The following is a 13426-nucleotide window of genomic DNA, read 5'->3' on the forward strand; positions in this document are numbered from 1 at the left end:
AAGAAGACTGTAAACTACAAAGCTGCTCCTATTAGGCTAGCAGTGGATTTCTTAGCAGAAATCCTATAGGCCAGGAAAGAGTTGGATGATATACTCAAGAATTAGATGTCAATTACACATTGAGAATTCTCTATCTGACGAAGTTGTCCTTTATTAAGAGAAACAAAGACTCTGGGCTTCCCTGGTAGTGCAGCAGTAAAAAATCTGTCTGCAATGCAGGAGATGTGGGTATGATCCCTGGGTCAGAAAGATCCTCTGGAGAAGAAAACGGCACTCCATTCCAGTATTCTTGCCCAGAAAATCCCACAGACAGAGGAGCCTGGCAGGCTACAGTCCATGGGCCACAAAGAGTTGGACATGACTAAGCAACTAAACAACAACAAAGACTTTACCAGATGGTTTGACAGAAAACAACAAAATTCTGTAAAGCAATTATCCTTCAATGAGAAAATTTTAAAAATTAGCAAAAACATAATTTACAACAAAAAGGTTAAAAAAAAAAAAAAAAAAAGACTTTACCAGATGGGATTTCTCTGGTGGTCCAGTGGTTAAGAATCCACCTGCCAATGCAGGATACATGGGTTCAATCCCTGGTCCAGGAGGATCCCTCATGCTGTGGAGCAACTAAGCCCATATGTCACAACTACTAAGCCCAAGTGCCACAACAAAAGAAACCACTGCAATGAGAAGCCTGCACACTTCAACAAAGAGTAACTCCAGCTGGCTGCAACTAGAGAAAGCCCACACACAGCAACAAAGGCCCAGTGCAGCCCAATAAATAAATAATATAATCACACAAAATGTTTACAAAACACCGTTTAAAAAAGACAGACTTCACCAGACAAACAAAAACTGAGGGAGTTTATCACCGCTAGATCTTCCTTACGAGAAATGCTAGAAGGAGTTCTTCAAGCTGAAATAAAAAGATGCTAATTAGTAATATGAAAACATACAAATACATAGAACATATAGGTAAAGAATGAATAAAGAGTCAAATTCAGAAAACTCTCATACTGTAATATGATAGTGTGTTGGCCACTTAACTATAGTATAAAGGTTAAATGACAAGAACATTAAAAATAACTACACAGTTACTATAATTTCTTAATAAATATACAATACCAAAAGAGGTAAAATCTAACATTAAAAGTGTAAGTAGGTGAGAAGTAAAAGGGTAGAGTTTTTGCATGTTAGTGAAACTAAGTTGCTCGCAGTATAAAACAGACTGATAACATCTACAAGAGGTTTTATGTAAGCCTTGAGGTAACCATAAAGCACAAAAACTTACAATAGATTCACAAAAGATAAAGAGAAGGAAATCAAGAGTATACCACTACAGAAAACAACCAATTCACAGAGGAAGGGAGCAAGGAAAAAAGGGAACTGCAAAACAGCCAGAAAGCAATCAATAAGATGGCATCAGTAAGTCCTTACCTATCAACAATTACCCTAAAGGTAAACATATAGAATTCTTCAATCAAAATGTACTGGAAGGATTTTAAAAATTCAACTATAAGCTTCCTGCAAGATACTCCCTTTCAGCTGTAAGTTCACTCATAGGCTTAAAGTAAAGGGATGCAGAAAAAATAGTCCATGCAAATAGAAAACAAAAGAGAGTGAAGGTAGCTTTACTTGTATCGGAGAAAATAGACTTGAAGCTGAAAACAATAATAGATAAAGGCATTATATAATAATAAAGGGGTCAATTCATCAAGTGAGTGAAAGTTGCTCAGTTGTGTCCAACTCTTGGCAACCCCATGGATTATACAGTCCATGGAATTCTCCAGGCCAGAATACTGGAGTGGGTAGCCTTTCCCTTCTCCAGGGGATTTTCCCAACCCAGGGATCAAACCCAGGTCTCCCACATTGCAGGTGGATTCTTTACCAGTTGAGCCACAAGGGAAGCCCAAGAAGCTGGAGTGGGTAGCCTATCCCTTCTCCAGAGGATCTTCCCAATGCAGGAATTGAACCAGGGTCTCCTGCATTGCAGGCGGATTCTTTACCAACTGAGCTATCAGGGAAGCCCAATTCTTCAAGAGAATACAGCAATGATAAATATATATGCACCCAACATCAGACTACCTAAATGTGTTAAGCAAATACTAACAGGTCTGAAGGGAGAAACAGATAACAATACAATAATAGCAAGGGACTTCAATATTGCAAGCAACGAGCAGATCATCTGGACAGAAAATCAGAAACATTGGATTTCAACCATACTTTAGTCTAAATGGACCTAACAGACATACAACAGTAGCAGAATATACTTTTTTTTGGTTGCCATGCTGTATAATACATCTCAAGAACTTACATATCTTATAACTGAAAGTTTGTACCTTTTGACTACCTTCATGCATTTTGTCCACCCTACTCCCACCTCTGACAACCACCCATCTGTTCTCTGTATCTATTAGTTTGGTTTATTAGATTTCTCAAACAAGCAAAAATAGAACTGCCAATAGATCCAGCAATCCAACTTCTGGGTACATATTCAAAGGAAATAAAAACAGGATATTGAAGAGATATCTGCACTCCCATGTTTTTGCAGTATTATTCGCGATAGGCAAGATGTGGAAACAACCTAAGTGTCCATCTGTGAATGAATGGATAGAGAAGGTGTGATATATATATAAGTGGGCATGTGTGCTCAGTTGCTCAGTCATGTCCGACTCTTGGTGACCCATGGACTGTAGCCCGCCAGGCTCCTCTGTCCATAGAATTTTCTAGGCAAGAATACTGGAGTGGGTTGTCATTTCCTCTTTTAGGGGATCTTCCCAACCCAGGGATCAAACCTACTTCTGTGTCTCCTGCATGGGCAGGCAGATTCTTTACCACTGAGCCATCTGAGAAGCCCTCCATATATTAATATAATATAAAATTTTGTTGTTGTTTAGTAGCTAAGTCATGTCTGACACTATTGTGACCCCATGGACTACAGCCCACCGGGCTCCTCTGTCCATGGGATTTTCCCAGGCAAGAGTACTGCAGTAGGTTGCCACTCCCTTCTCCAGGGAATTTTTCCAACCCAGGAATCAAACCTGCATCCCTTGCATTACAGGTGAGTTCTCTACCACTGAGTTACCAGGGAAGCCCTAATATACAGTATAATATATCTAATGGGATATTATTCAGCCATAAGAAAGAAGGAAATCCTGCCATTTGTGACAACTTGGATGGACCTATGTTAAGTGAAATAATTCAGACAGAGAATGGCAAATACTATATTATATCACTTATGGGAATATAAAGATCACAACTCACAGAAATAAGAGTATAGAATTGAGGTTACCAGGGGCTAGGAGAGTAGGGGAATCAGGAAGATGTTGGTCAAAGGGTACAAACTTCCAGTTAAAAGATGAACAAGTTCTGGGAGCCTAATGCACTGCACTGTGATCACAGGTAACAGTACTGTACTGTATAATTGAAAACTGCTAAGAGAGTAGATCTTAAATCTTCTCACCACAAAAAATAAACGGTAATTATGTGATGCAGCTAACACAATGATGGTAATCATATTGTGATATATTTGTTTCAAATCAGCACACTGCCCACTTTAAACTTGTGCTCAGTCCCTCAATTGTGTGTAATTCTTTGTGATCCCATGGACTGTAGCCCACCAGGCTCCTCAGTCTATAGAATTTTCCAGGCAGTGATACTGGAGTGGGATGCCTTTTCCTACTCCAGGGGATCTTCCCAGCCCAGGGATCTAACCTGTGTCTCTTGTATTGGCAGGCAGATTCTTTACTGCTGTGCTGCCCTGGAAACCATTTTAAATTTATATATCAATTATAGCTCAATAAAGTCGGTGGGGGGAAAGAAAATGCCAAAGATCCTATAAAAACGAAGCCGAATAAATGAGCTTCACAAAATCACAGGATACTGGGTCAGTATTTTAAAAATAGTTTGTTAATATACACAAATAAATGAACTAGTGAAGATTGACAATTTTTTAAAAGTACCATTTACAACAATACCATAAAACATGAAATACTTAAATACAAATCTTACAAAATATGTGTAAGATCTCTATGCTGTAAGCTAATAAATTACAAAAAACATGAAGGAAATCAAAGAGGATCTAAGTAAATGGTGAAATACACTATATAAATAGGATAGAAAGGCTCAGTATTCTTAAGATGCCATGTTAAACCATGGAAAAGCCAAGGGGGTACTACTGTAAAGCTGTCCTTAGGGCATCAGTTGGCCTTAACCCAGCCATGAAGCTCTCCACCAGCACCACCATCATTCCCATACACGGGGGATAATAATAATAACCTGTACATCCCAGAGGACTGCAGAAAGGGTTCAATGAGGTCAGGTAAATAAGTGAAAATCACTCTGGAAAGCAAAATACCCTACAGAATGCTGGTTCTCTCTCCTCTGCAGTGCACCCACCGGCAAAGCACCTGGCCCACCCCGCACTCACCTGGGCCGCCTGCTCCTAGGTAATCACGGACAAGACCTCAGTAACTGGGCTCTGCTGGAGCCTCTGCGACCACTGCCAGGCCCTTCAGGGCAACCCCAGCCTTGCCGGCGCCTCCGGGACCCCAGACCCTCAGTCTTGCCTTGTCAGACCGTCCAGAAAGGCCTCCACCGGGCAGACCACAAGGTGTAACGGTTCCTCAGGGACCCCGGTGTCCTCGGACTTGCGCTGGCGCCCAGGTCAGCTGGGGAAAAGGAAAACCCAGAGACACCAGGGCGATTCACTGGCTACGAATGCTTTTAAAATAAGTTGTTTGTACCGTACCGTGTTGTGATCCTCAACAGTCCTGTGAGGCAGGGCTCAAAGACACTGATAGGCCTATTTTACAACTCAGTCAGAAGAATGAAAATAACGCAGCAGAGACCAACTGGCCAAGATTGCGGCCCTCACGTCTGCTAAGTTCCTGTGGGCTACCTCGGGTGAAACCTATGGTTGCCTGGCAACACAGGACCCTCTTTCTCCCAGGCAGGCCTCTGGTTTCCTGGACCTAGAAGTGAAGATCTTACCCTTTGTACTGCGTGGGAGAGGTGCAGGGTGGGGGTGGGGGGCAGCCCGAGGCGGGGTTCACCCATCCAGAGTCAGGTGCTTCTTGCCTTTTCACCATTCATTTGTCTTTGCCCATTTGAAAATTCCGAGTGCTCCACCCCACCTCAAAATCCCAGCATTTTGGAGAGCTCATGGACCACTGGAGTTCCACCAATCTGAACAGCCATACCTATTGATATCCCAGAATTCTTTGATATTTTCCCCTGAAGTCTTAGTGACTCTTCATATGATGCCAGGAACCCCATTATTTTTTACCTCAGACTAAGCATGCATGTTGGCGAAGTGCAGTGTCACCTATAACAAACTAATCCTGTCTTGTCACATATGACCTCGCTAATCGAATTCAGATTTGTGAGGACAAATATGAATCCCCAAGCCAAATAGGGGCACAAAAGATAAAAAGATCAGAGTAGTCATGAAAAAGCGTTTTTGCAGGAAACTTACATCTCTACTACTTCTAGACCAGACAGCCTAATCAGGCTCTGTGAAGCCAGCATTATCCTGCCACCAAAGCCAGATAAAGACTTGACTACTCAGATTCCTCTGCATTTTCTTGGATTAGAGAAGTGGCCCACTCCTTCCTGTTATGGGCTGTCCTCCCCAGTGGTGGGTTGAATGGTGGCCACCCCCCCCCCCAAAAAAAAGATATGCCTATGTTTGAATCCCCAGAACCCGTGAAGTTTAACTTATTTGGAAAAACACCTTGAGATGAGACCATCCTGGACTACCAGGGTGGACCCTAAATCCAATCCAAATGTCCTTATAAGAGAAACACGGAGAAAAGGAAGAGGCAATGTGAAGACAGAGGCAGAGCTTAAAGTGACACAATCACTATTCAAGAAACACCTAGAATCAATAGATGCTGGAATAGACAAGGAACAGACTCTCTCCTAGAGTCTCTAGTTAAGGCTGGGTGGGCCTTGAGTGAAGATAAAACCTGGGGTTCTGTGTCTTCCTTAGCAGTCATTTAGGTAGAGCCTGAAGAGACATTCCACAACCCAGAGAGGATAAACTATTAGCCCTACAGCCTCCAACTAAAAAAAAAAGTGCCCTCACCCTCCTGCCAGTATCTGATTAACCTGTTTTTATTTTGGGGGCAGCACATTTCTATCGAATTCCCAGATAAATAACAAAGTTTGAAGGGGACTCTGGTATTAATAACAAGAAGTCGCAAAAGCAACAGTGAGGGAGTGCTGAAACTTCCCTGGTGGTCCAGTGGCTAAGACTCTGCACTCCCATTGCGGAGGGCCCAGGTTTGATCCCTGGTCTGGGAACTACAGATCCCTTATGCTGTTACTAAAGATCCTGTGTGCCACAATGAAGATCAAAGATCCTGCATTCTGCTTCTAAGACCCGAAGTAGCCAAATAAATAAATATATATTAAAAAAAAAAAGAAAGTCCTGCCATTGGTCTCCCTGCCCTGTTCAGGCCTCACAGAACGGTGGGCATCTGTAACCAACCTCCCCAGAGTCTCTGGCAATGAGATTCTTCCAGCACCTGCCAGCTCCCAGCCTTTGGACCTCATGAACTTTCTCCCTGTGGAGCAGGACAGGCCTTTGCACAGCAGCTGCCAGCTGTTCACGGGCCACAAGGAAGGCTGATCCTCTGCTCAAAGGGAAGGTTGTTCCTCTTCAGCTTGACGTTCTCATCCTCCTATGTGTTAGTTCTACTGTGGTGGGAGTACAGACTTTTTAGTTTTTAAATCTTCCTATAGTTTATTCATTTTCTTTGTTTAAAACTTTTGACTAGCAAGGGACTCACATGATTCTAAAATCTGATGGTATACATATAAAACCATAGAAATAACAGGGTTTATGAGGAAAATAGGATTTTGCCAACAGCTCAGAATCTCCACATTTTGGTAAGCATAACAGTAACAAAACAGTCCATAACAATCCAAATAAAAACACTAGCATCATTTTTAAAACACTCGTTAAACAGCTAATAGACAAAGGTTATAATATGAGGTAAAGGATTTTACCATTATTGAAAAAAAAAAGGGGGTAAAGCTACTTTGACTAGGTGAGGACAGATGGAAGTTGGTGGTTTATGGAAACAAAGCAGGGGGTCATCACCAACAGAAGCTGCAGGATGAGCAGCTGAGACTTTGCATAAAAAGTAGGTGCGGATGCTGGTGGCTTTGGCTCATTGTTTGTGGTTGTTTCTTTTGCACTAGCATTTCTGGGCTGTCTTACTACCTTCTTTCATTTAGAATCAGCTTACAGAGTTTCAAATACAATCTTCTCCCACAAAGCACAGACTGCACCACAATCATCTTTTTCTATCACTGCAAATGCATCTCAGCAGAAGACACCTAGGAAAGCTCTTAAAAGACAGCCTGATGACATTTTTCTCCCGTGCTTTTGAGGAGCGCATCAGCAAAAAGAGTTGTTGCCGCTCCTGTGTAGAATCAGACTGCAGCAGCACCTTTACTAGTCTTGTCCTCAAAAAATTCAAGAAGATCAGGCTAATTATTTCATAAGCACTTCAAGACAGAGAATGTGTTCATCCACGTGGAGAGGAAGGAGGCGGAGTGAATGGCATCATCTAAGCATCATATCCCCTCAGCATGTTCGGCTTTATTGCATTTGGAACTTCGCATTCAGCTGCTGCTACTCAGCGCAAAACATTCACGTACTGGGACAGATACACGCGGCACAATGCAGATTCCACGTTATGCTGACACCATTCCCTTGTTTATTTGCCCGAAGAAGCACTCTTTGCCACAGTAGAGACACTGAAGGGTCTTGCTTACAATCCCGCCCATCATCTGTCCAGTTCAAGCCTCAATCCTAAATAGGGAACCACCTTCTTTAGTTTCTTGTGTGCTTTCCAGCTATGAAAATATCAAGAGACTCTTGGTTCCCATCTCTCTGTCTTTGTTTTTGTTTTTTTAAAGCTAACCTATTCTACACAGTTTTTTACCTTACTCTTTCCACTTGCAATATATCTTTGAGATCTTATCAAAAGTACACAGAGAACTCCTGCATTGTGATTAGTTTTTCATTGCGTAGTATTCCTGTGTGTGTGTGTGCATAAAATTTTAGCCAGTCTAAAACTGATGGATGCATGGATAATTCCCAATCTTTTGTTAAGACAAACTGCAATGAACAAAGTTATATGTTTTGCGTGTATACAATCATATCTGTAGAATGAATTCCAAGAAATGGAACTATGGAAATTGCAGAGTTTAAGGGTATATACATCTACAATTTTGACATGCACTGCCAATTGCTTTTCTAAATGTTTGTCCTAAGTTGGATTCTACAAGCAATAAATGAAAGGAGGGCTTGTTTCTTCACAGCCTTGCCCATCAAGTATATGCCAAACTTTTCAATTTTTGCCATTCTGACAGAAGAAAAAAATTCCTTGTATAGTTATTTTATTTGCTTCTTCTTTATTATGAGTTAGGTTGAGCATTTTTTTCATCTTTCAGGCTATTTTGTTTTCCCTTGCTGTGTGAACTGTCCATAGGGCTCCTTTATCAGCATGTAACATAACAAATATTTAATTTATATTTCGTCCATTATTTGTCTTCCCCCAATTGTGCTAGCTCCCCTGAAATTTTTGTCTGTCTTGTTCTGCTGGAGCCCCAGCATCTATGGAAGGACTTAGCACAAAGTAGGTGCTCAGTAAGTATTGGAGAATAACTAAATGGATAAATAGCATACGATTAGAGCTGGCAGTGGGGCAATGAGGAGCTAGGCAACAGATGGTCCTGGGATAATCAGATAATCATCAAGGAAAGACAGAAACAAATCCATATCTTGCTCCAAACATAAAAATGAATTAATCCAGACATACTAAAGGCTTAAATTTGAAAGACAAAACTTTTAAATTTTATAAAATAATATTGGAGATTATTTTTGTGATCTCAGGACAGGAAAGAATTTATTAAACTAGACACAGAGTCCACAACATAAAGACCGACAACTTTGGCTACTTTAGAATGAAGAACTTCTCTTTGTCAAACAAAATCAACACAAGCCAGAAACTCAGAAGGTGTGTGTAACACAGGAAGCCAAAATCGTTTTCCTGCAATGACTCTCTACTGCCCTCTAGTGCCCAAGCTCTCTGCCTGCTGTCAAAGGAAAAATATTTAAAGGGCTCAGGTGCATTTTTGGAGCTGAGAAACAATAAATTCATAACAAATCCCATGGGGAAGGAGTGATGAGGATGACAATACCTGAACCTTTCATCAAACTTGCCATCATTCAAAGTGGGGTGGAGGTCATATACTTCTTCCTGTGCCGCAGTAGGTACAGGAACACTTATGAAATATTTCTTGTCTTAGTAAATGAGACCCAAATCTGATAGAGCCTCTAGATCTAAGAATGAGCTACAAGAAATACAAAAGACAGAGATACAAGTTAATGGACATTATGAAGAATCCAGATAAATCCAGACTGGAACACTTTACAGGATAAATGAACTGGTTTCTTCAACAAATTAATAGTATGAAGCTAAAGGGAGGGTGGATTGCTATAAATAAGAGGAGGATTAAAAGGCATAATAATAAAACACATTGTATTGTCAAAGTATAATTTTTAGAAACTTAAAAATAATGGTCCTATACACATATCAAGTGAGCATTTATCAAGGAAGGATAAAGGGAACCAGTAAAAAAAAATTACTGCAAAAAAGAATTCAAAAGACTCAACATACATGGGCACTGGATGTACCTCTTTTATATCTCTACGGACCAATAGTCATTTATATTGCTATTGACCAAGAAGCATTTGCATCTGTGTCATTTTTCTATAAATTCACATCTCTCCTTAAAGAGTACACTAAATACTCTAAAATAACAAGTCACAGTAAAGCTACATTAGAGAATGAGATAATTCTTCCATGGGCCTGTTGGAAAATATGCCAGTGTTACACAGAAAGGACACACAATCATCAGTTTGCCTATGTCCAAGTTTGGGATTTTTTTCCCTTAATAGTATGGACTTTGTTTGCACTTAGATTCCTACAACTCAACTGCCAAAAAACACCTTTGAGAAAATCAAGGAGTTTAAATATGGTCAAGTCAAGTAAAACATGTCTGTAATTTGCTTTAAAATATTTGAATTAAAAAATAGGGGGACGGAATAGATAAAATAAACTAACATGTCGATAATTGTTGAAGCCAAGTGGTTCATAATATTTCCTCTATTTTTATGTAGGTTTGAAAAATTCCATAATACTTTCAAAAAATATGTCATGATAGTATTCTACTTCACACTGTGAGGTAACTGCACCCTTACCACATAAGGTTTAGAATTCTTAATCATAAAGTTAAAAGATGAATTTCTCATTGTTTACTAAACAGCATAATTGTACTAACTTTTGAACAAAAAGATGTTTATGTAAACATACCTAAAATATAAATATAATATAAATGGAATATAAAGTATTTTAAAGAACTACTCAAGTCATATAAGAGATTGGCTCAATCTACACCTTCTTTCTGTTCAAAACCCAGCAGTTAATGCTGTTAGCATTCAAAATGCCTTTTTTTCCTCTGAAAAGGGACAGTGAAGCCTCTGATTTTTTAGCCTATAGCCAGGTCTTAGTATAAAAGCACACATTTTTGTTAGCACACATTTATTTCTTTATTCGTTAAACCTCTGCTAGAAAACAGACATATAGGTTTAAAGCCCTGTTTAGTTGACATAACTTTTAGCTTTTCCTTTAGATATGTCATTTATTCATGATATGTCATGGCCCTGATAACAAGTTATCCTTCATACAAAAGATTCTAATTCTTTGCCTCTTTACCAATGGTGCTGCTGCTAAGTCACTTCAGTCGTGTCCGACTCTGTGCAACCCCATAGACGACAGCCCACCAGGCTCCCCTGTCCCTGGGATTCTCCAGGCAAGAACACTGGAGTGAGTTGCCATTTCCTTCTCCAGTGCATGAAAGTGAAAAGTGAAAGGGAAGTCGCTCAGTTATGTCTAACTCTTAGCGACCCCATGGACTACAGCCTATCAGGCTCCTCCATCCATGGAAATTTCCAGGCAAGAGTACTGGAGTGGGATGCCATTGCCTTCTCCCCTTTACCAATGGGAGATTCATATTTTTAAGTATTCTGGTTTAGAGGCCTCTTTCCAAGCACTCTAACATTCTTAAGACCTTGAAATTTCTGAAAGTCATATTTTAACTCAATAAATACCATAAATAGTAGGAACATATCTACTAAATTTTCTTGCTTGATTCAAGATTCTCATTTCAAATGCAAATAGTGATATCCTTTGCACTAGTCAATACTTATTGATTCACAGGCTTTATATATTATCTCATTTAATCCTCACAACAATTCTATGAAATGGATATAATTATTATATCTATTTTTCAGAGAAAGAATCTACTGCACATAGAGGCTGAGCAACTCCAAGAATCATGAAAAAAGTGGTAGAGAGGAGAATTTCCACTCATGCAGAGACTTGACTCGAAAGTCAAACTCCTAACCAGCCCCATATGATGCTTTGGTCTCAGGTGGTATGGCTGGAGAGCTGGAGGAAGGAATTTTGGCTCTGCCCTGAGACACTCGAGGGGCAGTGAGTCTGAGCAGCCAGCAGCTACATGGGCAGTTATCTCTGTGTGCTGCTCCAAAACTCCCATTGACTGTAAAGCAAGCCTTGGAAGGACTTCTCCAGTGATCCAGTGGCTAAGACTCCATGTTCCCAATGTAGGGGGCCCAGGTTCCATCCCTGGCCGGGGAACAAGATCCCACATGCTGCAACTAAGAGTTTGCATCTGAAAACTAAGGATCCTGTGCAGTCAAATAAGTAAATTAATTAATATAAAAGCAAGTCTTGGAGTCACCATTGCCCTTACTTGATCTTGAATAGCTGCATCAACCAAGGTGTAGTGTGGTGGGAGAGGGGAATGTGTAAGCGACAGTGTAGCCAAGCAGAGCCACAGGGTTTTAGAAAGCTTCCAGAAATGCCCAAGAAGAGCCCATTCATTCACCATGTGCAGGGAACACAGGTGATGTCTCCAGCCTCATGGCTTACATTGGTGGGTGGGGGGTGAGTGACAAAGAAATGAACAAGATGCTTTCCAATGATGACAAATGTACAAAGAAAGTGAAATAGAATGCTGTGTCATGAACTGATTTAGACTGGTTGATGGAGGAAAGCCTTATGGAGATACCAGCTGAGCAGAGACATGACTGACAAGAAGCTGGCAGCCATGCCAGGGGCTATGGCAGAGAGTTTCAAGACTAGAGAGGTTGCAGCACGGGGCCTTAGGGAGAAATGGCAAGAGGGAAGCCAGAGAGAGAAGCAGGCCGGTTGTGTCAGCCCCCCAGGCCCTGCAGAGGCCTTCCTGTCTCTCTAGGTTGGCTGGGAAGATGTCTGAGAATTTTAACCAGGGGAAAAGGACCTCTGTGCCTGGAGGGTGCACAGAATGGCCTGTGGGTTGGGCAAGTACCTCCTAGAGACAGAAAGTGAAAGTGAAGTCGCTCAGTCCTGTCCGACTCTTTGTGACCCCATGGACTATAGCCTACCAGGTTCCTCAGTCCATGGGATTTTCCAGGCAAGAATACTGGGGTGGGTTGCCATTTCCTTCTCCAGGGGATCTTCCCAACCCAACAATACTGGGGTGGGTTGCCATTTCCTTCTACAGGGGATCTTCCCAACCCCCATGGACTATAGCCTACCAGGTTCCTCAGTCCATGGGATTTTCCAGGCAAGAATACTGGGGTGGGTTGCCATTTCCTTCTCCAGGGGATCTTCCCAACCCAAGAATACTGGGGTGGGTTGCCATTTCCTTCTCCAGGGGATCTTCCCAACCGAAGGATTGAACCCAGGTCTCCTGCATTGTGGGCAGATGCTTTACCGTCTGAGCCACCAGGGAAGTCCTAGAGACAGGGAGAGGACAAATTAGTAGCATGAAATCATTTAAGGAACACTTTAAACATGTCTTCCAAAACACTAACTAAAAGAGTAGGTAGTTGGAGGCCTATGTGCTGACCGCGGTGACTGTCCCGCCGGCCCAGGGGAGATTGTGCCTGGGACACAGTAACGACTGCATAGGAGACGCCGCACAGCAGTGGAGCGAGCGGCCCGGACGCTGGGGCTGGTCAGCTTCCCCGCCTGGCGCGGGGGTGGACTTGCATGAGCTTCTAGGAAATCTCCCTACCAAGGATCCTGGGATCCTGAATGCCCGTCCGTTTTTCAGGCTCTGTGGTGTTTGAATCCAGCACCCAAGAGGGAAACAGCCCAGGCCCCTAAGCTCTTGGGAATCTCAGTTTTCCCTTCTGTCAAATGGGGACAAAAATGCCTGCCTGGTTTAAGGATAGTTTACGTAAAGCGCCTTACTCCTCGTAGTCACCTCGGAAACGGTAATTATCTGCTAAGATCCTGCCTGGTCCAGGAAGCAAATCTAGGCCAGGGGTTGGGTCAGG

The 13426-nt window shown here is 41.7% G+C and overlaps 1 non-coding gene across 1 annotated transcript; it reads left to right on the forward strand.

Annotated features, from left to right (window-relative positions):
- Positions 1 to 6230: 6230 nt before the first annotated feature.
- TRNAG-CCC (transfer RNA glycine (anticodon CCC)) lies at positions 6231 to 6303 on the forward strand. Its single transcript has one exon. It is a non-coding gene; the product is annotated as a tRNA-Gly (tRNA).
- The last annotated feature ends 7123 nt before the right edge of the window (positions 6304 to 13426 follow it).

The sequence above is a fragment of the Dama dama genome, chromosome 7, assembly GCF_033118175.1.
Source record: "Dama dama isolate Ldn47 chromosome 7, ASM3311817v1, whole genome shotgun sequence".
In the NCBI taxonomy this organism is placed as follows: domain Eukaryota; kingdom Metazoa; phylum Chordata; class Mammalia; order Artiodactyla; family Cervidae; genus Dama; species Dama dama.